Below are 8,524 nucleotides of genomic sequence, written 5' to 3' on the forward strand. Positions count from 1 at the left end.
TGCTGCATTCAATGTTTTCATTTTTACCATTGACTCTCCATTTCTCAAATTTTAAACAAATGGGATTTAATTACTTGGAAATTGGTTAAAAGAAGAAATCATGTAGTAACTTCATCGTAGGCTTGCCTAGCGGCGACGTTAGGCACCATCACGCCTATAAGAGAAATTGGGTTGTGACATTTCCTGTAGGGAACTAGGTTTCACTTATCGCCTATGTTTTGCTTGTAATGGTTCTGCTTGTGGAGAGGACAATCTTTGATAAAATGTCCGGGCTTCTGGCATTTGTGGCAGCAATCATAGCCTTTTGTTCTGCTAGAGCTGCCCTTTTTCTTAATACCTCAATTTCTATGGACCATTTTCTGAAACCTCCATGTCAAATAGGCAATGTCAGTATCATCACCACTTGAGTTACTGTTGTCTGCTTTGAGAACCAGGTTCTTCTCTTCTTTCATGATCCTTTTTCTTCTTCATTTTGTAGGTCTTCAGATTTTCAATGAGTTCGTCAATCATCAGCTTTTGCAGATCCCTTGCCTCCACGATAGCATTGACTTTGCTCTCCCAAGAACCAAGTAACACACTAAGTATTTTTCTGACCAGTTTGTTACTTGGGATAATCTCTCCTAGAGAATGAAACTCAATGATGATGGAAGTGAAGCGAGTATGCATGTCCTGAATGGACTCATCCTCCTTCATCTTGAAGAGTTCATACTCAGTAGTGAGTAAGTCAATTTTTGACTGCTTGACTTGAGTTGTACCTTCATGTGCAGTTTGGAGAGCATCCCACATCTCCTTGGCATATTGACACACTGAGATTCGGTTGTACTCATTTGGTCCAATACCACAGACGATGATCTTCTTTGCTCGAAAGTTTTTCTCGACAGCTTTGCGATCGGCATCATTGTACTCCTTCCTTTTCTTTGGAACTTGGACAGCTGTCTCGCCAATGATTTTCATAGGCACAAAGGTTCCATCACAAATGACATCCCAAAGATCCGAATCTTCAGCATGATAGAATCATGCATTCTTTTCTTCCACCATCTATAGTATTGTCTATTGAATCTTGGTGGTCTGTTGGTTGATTGACCTTCTTCAAAATTTGGTGAAGCAGCCATGTAGATCCTTTCTAGGTATTAGCCTTATAGAAAGAACCTGCTCTGATACTAATTGATGTAAACTAAGAGTCCACCGAACTGTATAGGTAACCTAGTTTTCTATCAGTTCCCACAAAACACACACACAACGGTAAGTAAATAACACAACAATATTTTACGTAAAACACTCCCAGCTCACAGAATTAAAAATCACGATCTACACTTGTAGGATTTCAACTTTACTAACCAAGAAACTTTAAATTACAACCTATTATAACCTAGGAATTAAACTCTTAATCCCTCACCTACTTGCAATAACTATATTGCAAGCCTCTTTGTAATAACTCTATTACAAAGCTCACCACTTTGACTAACTCTAGTCAAACACAACATACGATTTATGATTTACAAAGGTATCCTACGAGATGCTTCTAACTAAGTTGAGTAGGAGTTATAAGTTAATTATATTAACAAAGATACGACAATACTAAGGACACACGATGTACTCAATGCTGGGATTTGGTCCATTGTTCTGTTGTTGCTTTATTCTTCAAGCCTTGAGTGAATGAAGGTGGCTGCACACTTGAGAGTAAATTATGTTTTGATGTTTGCAAGTGTGTGTAATCCCTTACCTCATGTTGGTAATATATAAGTGATGTCACTAGGATGATGCAAGCAAGTGTCCGGTACACAACATGCTTCAATAATGACTGTTGCACTGTCGCGCATGCAGTGCAACAACTTTAACAGCTGTAAAGAGTTGACTTGTACTGTGACCGGTGGAGTTGATAGCCATCTGTTCCCTCTGTTGTTCCCTTAACTGATTTCATTGGAACTTGTACCGGACATGTGACTTGTTATTCTGAGCACGGAGAGACTTTGTATCAGGTTCCCTATCTATTTTTCATATGAAGTTTGTTAAATCATCAAAACACAAAGGCACATAACTTATCAAATTACATATATCAAATTATTTAATTTATTGTCGCAATTTAGACGTCGATATCCTAGTCCTTTTAAACATATTTAGGGGTTGTTTGGCATAATGGTAGGATAAATCAATGATATCTCATAGGATTAACTATTTCAGGATTATTATCCTTATCTCTTGTACCAAACGACCCTTTAATTCTTTAACTATAATATAATAGTCATACATTTATATTAAAAATTTCAATGAATCAAAAAGACAGTATCAGAATGACATCACTCGTGATGATCCTCTAGCTCCAAATGGTCCAGCAAAATGCTAGAAATATGAAAGCTATAATATATTGTGTGAGCTCGTTATGAATAATAAATAGTATAAGAAATTACTGTTATGAAATATAGCTCAAAGTAACAATATAGAACAAGAAAAAAAATTAGCTAAGAGATATAGAGAGAAAGAGATGAGAGATTTTTATTTCTTCTTCAATTGTGTGTATTTTCCTATCTATTACAAGACCTTTATATAGGCATGAAAAGTGAAGAAAAATATGTCATTGAATATGTCATTAAGTATTTGAGAAGATCATGGAGGAAGAGTAGACATCCACCATAATTTGATTTTTCTTATAACACTCCCCCTTGGATGTCCATAGATAACGTGCCTCGTTAAAACCTTATTAGGAAAAAACCCTATGGGAAAAAATCCTAGTGAAGGAAAAAATGTACACATGTTTAGAAATACGCCTTTTGGTTGCCTCGTTAAAAACTTTACAAGAAAAACCCAGTGGGACAAAACCTTGTAAGGGAAAAAGAGTACAACGCGTATTAACCCCCCTGATGAGAGTATCAATTCACATCCTTGAGCCTTCACATCCCAATCTTGTACACTAGTTTCTTGAAGGTTGACGTCGGTAGAGATTTGGTGAACAAGTCAGCCATATTATAACTTGAACGGATCTGTTGCACATTGATATCACCATTCTTTTGAAGATCATGTGTGAAAAATAACTCTGGTGAAATTTGCTTTGTCCTATCCCCTTTTATGAATCCTCCCTTCAATTGGGCTATGCATGCTGCATTGTCTTCATACAAAATTGTGGGTAGTTTGTCACACTTCAAACCACATTTGTCTCGAATAAGGTGTATTATAGACCTCAACCATACACATTCTCGACTTGCTTCATGAATAACAATTATCTCAGCATGATTAGATGAAGTAGCCACGAATGATTGCTTAGTCGATCGCCAAGATATGGCAGTGCCTTCATATGTAAACACATAGCCTGTTTGAGATCAAGCCTTGTGTGGGTCAGATAAATACCCAGTATCGGCATAACCAACAAGATCGGGACTATAATCATTGCCATAAAATAATCCCATATCGGTAGTCCTTTTTAGATACCGCAATATGTGTTTGATTCCATTCTAATGTCTCATTGTAGGAGCAGAGTTATATCTTGTTAAGACATTAACTGAAAAAGTTATGTCAAACCTTGTAATGTTAGAAAGATACATTAGTGCACCAATTGCACTAAGATATGGTACTTCGGGACCAAGAAGCTCTTCGTTATTTTCATGAGGTCGGATTGGATGTGCTTTATCCATATAAAATCGCTTTAAAATCTTTTTAGTGTATGTTGATTGATGGACAAAAATTCCATCTTTCATATACTCAATTTGTAGACCAAGTCAAAATTTTGTCTTTCCAAGATATTTTATTTCAAATTCTTTCTTTAAATAGTCTACTGCTTTAGGAAGCTCTACTGCTTTAGGAAGCTCCCTAGGAGTTCCAATGATATTTAAATCATCAACATACACGGTGATTATAACAAATTTAGATCCAGATCTTTTTATGAAGACACAAGGACAAATTGAATCATTCTTGTACCCTTCTTTCAACAGGTACTCACTCAGGTGATTATACCACATGCGCCTTAATTGTTTCAATCCGTATAAGGATTTTTGAAGCTTTATTTAATAAATTTCTTGAAAACCTTAATATGTTTCAGAACAATTTAAATCCTTCAAAGATTTCCATTATACGCATATCACGTTTTTCTTGTATTGCAAGATTAAAACTTGAAATGGCGACATCCACCATAGGAGAACATGTCTCTATATAATCAACGCCAGGATATTTATAAATCTTCTTGTGACACAAGTCGTCTTTATGTCTATCGACTTGACCTTTTTGTTTCGCACAAGAATACATTTATACCTCCACTGGCTTTATACTTTCAGGTGTTGGGACTATCCGTCTAACTTCATATTTTTCAGGTGTAATCAATTTTCATTGCGTATTTTTCATTTGGCCAATCATTTATCTGTCCAAATTTCATGATAGATTTGAGCTCAAGATCCTCGTCAATATTAATAATATTGAGCGCTACATTATATTAACAATATCGTCGACGGTCATTTTATATTGGTTCTACTATTACCCAATAAAGACATAACTTATTGAGATCTCTTTATCTTATTATTTTCAGGTACTTGAGCCTCTCCCATGAGGTCTTATGAAGTGTTATGTCGTGGTGCTCTTCTAGAGCACTTGCCTCCTTATTATGACCATCTTGAACATTTGCTCTTCTCCTTCTTCAAGGAGTTTTATCTTTGGAACCGATTAGTCTATTATGCTTCATGCATGCCATAGACTCTATTCATTATGAACTTAATTTTATTTGGAGCATTAGCAGCTGAATATGACATTTAGCTTTGGGTCAGCAAATACGACTGATAATATTTTGCAAATGAATTATCACTTGAACTTCAAGTTCGCATTTTCTCGTACGAGGATCTAAATGTACTCATAATAATTCATTACATGCATTACTTTTTCAGCTGCCTATTTTCTCCCCCTATTGTTGGGTTCACCAACACATATCCCTAGCCTTATTTGGGGATCCATCTTTGTGCATTGTGGTGGAACAATTAAATCATATAGCACATTCATATTTCTAGATTGAAATTATTTGGTTCCTGACCCTGAACCGATTGTGATAGGGAAAGCTTATCATAACTTGGCTAGATGCGTATAAGTGCTGTTATATATTAAATAATACATCACATACCAAATTTTATTTTGGCAGTTTTGTTCTCATAACCAATGGTTTAGATATAATTGGAGGCATATAATTTCTGCTAAACCAACTTGGATTTAAACCAGTATTATCAAGATAAATCATCATAATTTATATTCTGGAACTGTGCTCTAATAATTTGAGCAATCAATCTTGCAAAAGCCAAACTGCAAGTTGATAACAAATGCACATGTGACCAAAGAATAGATACATCTATTAAAATTATATAATAGTAAACGGTCCACATGGAAGGTGACTGAACCCATATATTTATCACCTTTTATTCGTTCCAAAAATCAAGGGATTCAATCCCAACCTTAACTGGTATATCATGAGAATAAGCAGCACAAGAGAATTCTTGAAGAATCTTATATTTCTTCAATATATTCCAATGTAATTCTCAATTAATTTTTCGCATCATAATTGAACTGAGATGGTCAACCGGTCATGCCAACCAATATTTGTTTCAGTAAACCTCTAGTTTATTTGTTACATATGATTCCATCATCATGCTTATATTTATGTAGTACAAATAGAAAGAAAATCGGATAATCTTTTATATTTACCCGTTATGATTATAGAAATATGAAGATATTCAATATTCCTTTCATTTATAGTCTCAATATCCAAACCACTTTGACTTATACATTTGAAACTCAAAAAATTTCTTTTGAGACTGTACAATATCAATGTCGTGAATAATTTTATTTATCTGGGTAGTAACAAATTAATTTTTTCGGAGCTCTTAACAAATTTTGTACTACAAGATTTTTTGTCACACCATTCATATGGTAAATGTCTCATTCACGGAGAAAATTATATCATAAAAAATTATCATGGTCAAAATCATCATAAGCAAAATCATTTCTTGCTTTAATTTTGCCTTTAATAACCTTTTATAAGGCACATTAAATTATTTTTTGGCGTATCACATGTACGCAACCAATGACATATTCATGTAACCACACAATAATATTTATTCTCTTTATTTTACTCAAACCTCCCTTAGAGGTGAGTTGTGTGGTATTCATCTAATCATGCATTTCATGTCTTTATTCATTACTTTTATCACATATTACCACATTCACCTTTAGGAATGGGTCTACATTCTCAATGCTTATCACAAGTCACATTCTCTTCAAGGAATGGATCATAATCAGCGGCGTGCTTTATTATTTTTCATATCAATTTGATGGTAAATATTGCCTTCACATTTTGAAGGACTATTTTGAGAACCCTTATTGTTCTCCTTTTATAATCATAGTGGTGATTATTATTATTATTTTGGTCTTTGAAATATCCACGTTCATTATTCAACCACTTGTCTTCATTTAGACTTATTATGCGCCGCTACCACATTCACTTCAATAATGGAGCAAATCAAGTGGGGCAATATTCATGCCTTTTCATGAAAATATATTATTTTTCTTTAGTCATCATTATATCATCAATATGGTATAGTGAGACTCAAACATAAAGGCATGTTAGGCCATAATGAATTGGGACTCAAACCCAACTCTTATCATCATGGAGCATCAAGACTTGATCCTGATGTCTTACCCTCATGGTGCATTGAGACTTGAACTCATTGAAGTTGATATCATTAATAGCAAAGGACAAAAATAATTTCAAATACGAAGAAAATGCTTACCTCTTGAGTTAAACTCTTCATAATGTCATTTGGATATAATTCTCAACAATAGACTTTCATCTACTCAAATCAGCTAAGTAACTAGTGTCAAAGAGATATATGAAAATAAAAAATAATATTAAAAATTCACATGTGGTCTTTGCTGCAATAAGCTTACTTCAAGATGAAAGTGATATGACCAAAACATTAAAGAAAAATAATGTATCAAATAGAATAATATAGTACTACTAGTTACCATGCACTTTTGTGGAAACTAAGTATTATACTCTCTAGAAAAATAAAGAGATATAGCATTTATCTACTACTATATGCTTTCCATATAGAAATGATTCAACATGTTAATTTGATAAGAAATATCATCAATGAAAAATTTGGTGTAGTACATACTTCTTGTACTAATATTTTATCTTATTAAAATTAAATAGTTACGAGTATTATTATCATTATATTATTATATTTGACAGTAAGCTAATGTATAATCATTATACTAGGCAAAATCGTATTATAAGGTAAAACCATAAGCATACACAATAAAGTATAATTTTAATTTTGTAGATTATTTAGTATACCGCATGTCATCTATTATTTAGTTCATGAAAATTTAACAAGGTGACATCCTTAGTAGCCACATAAATACTAATTTTCTAATAACCGGACCATTGCTTATTCCAAATATTGATATAAACTTATATGGTTAAAGTTCGGACTGGTTGCTGTAGCAGAAAGACGTGCCTGTAATACATAAGTGGAATTCAACCTTGAGGTTAGAGACTTCGTGCTGATAACGTGTTATGAAATATAGCTCAAAGTAACAATATAGAACAAGAAAAAAAATAAACTAAGAAATATAGAGAGAAAGAGAAGAGAGATTTTTATTTCTTCTTCAATTGTGTGTATTTTCCTATCTATTACAAGGGCCTTTATATAGGCATGAAAAATGAAGAAAAATATGTCATTGAATATGTCATTCAGCATAGAAATATGTTATTGAATATGTCATTAAGTATTTGAGAAGATCATAGAGGAAGAGTAGACATCCACCATAATTTGATTTTTCTTATAACAATTACAATATTTTTTCTTTTTAAGCACAGTTAACAGGACAAAGAAAATCTAATTGATTAAGACTTGGGAGTTCAGCAAAATTCAACTTGCGATTCTATTGTTCTAATTGTGATATTACCTTGTTTGACTAAAAGTCTTGCCTGCAAATTAATATATGACTATGTTGGTTCCGAAAAGGTTCAACTCCACTTATATGTGACGATCACATATATGATAATTGATAAGCTGATAAGGAGAACACAAACTATACAATTTTTACATTTTTTTATAGTTGATTTTGTTTAGATAAGCTACCGAGGAAACAGCCACATCGGAAGGGATAAATGAATAGGTTACGTAGACTTGTCAATTGAAGGACCTGTCGTGACGACTAAGCAGTTGAAACTTGATTCTTTGCAACAGAAAATTTCATTTCCAACTTTAAGCTATGAACAGTTTTTTTTTCCCTCCAACCTAGCGAAGTAATGTCTATTTTGCTCTCTTTACACTACCAAATTCTCTTATATGTAATTTTTTTTTGGTATAATGAAAGAGAGATTAGCTGTTTAAACGAAGATGAATGAACCAATGTACCTCCCTATCAAAAAGAAAGGAGCACTTTTGTAGGGATTTTCCTTTCTTTAATCAGTGCATACGTTTTTTAAAGACATATAGCGAGATGTGACCTAATTAATCTCTCTTCCAAACTTATAAATTAGCTTCTAGTT

This window comes from Nicotiana tabacum, chromosome 22 (genome assembly GCF_000715075.1).
Source record: "Nicotiana tabacum cultivar K326 chromosome 22, ASM71507v2, whole genome shotgun sequence".
In the NCBI taxonomy this organism is placed as follows: Eukaryota; Viridiplantae; Streptophyta; class Magnoliopsida; order Solanales; family Solanaceae; genus Nicotiana; species Nicotiana tabacum.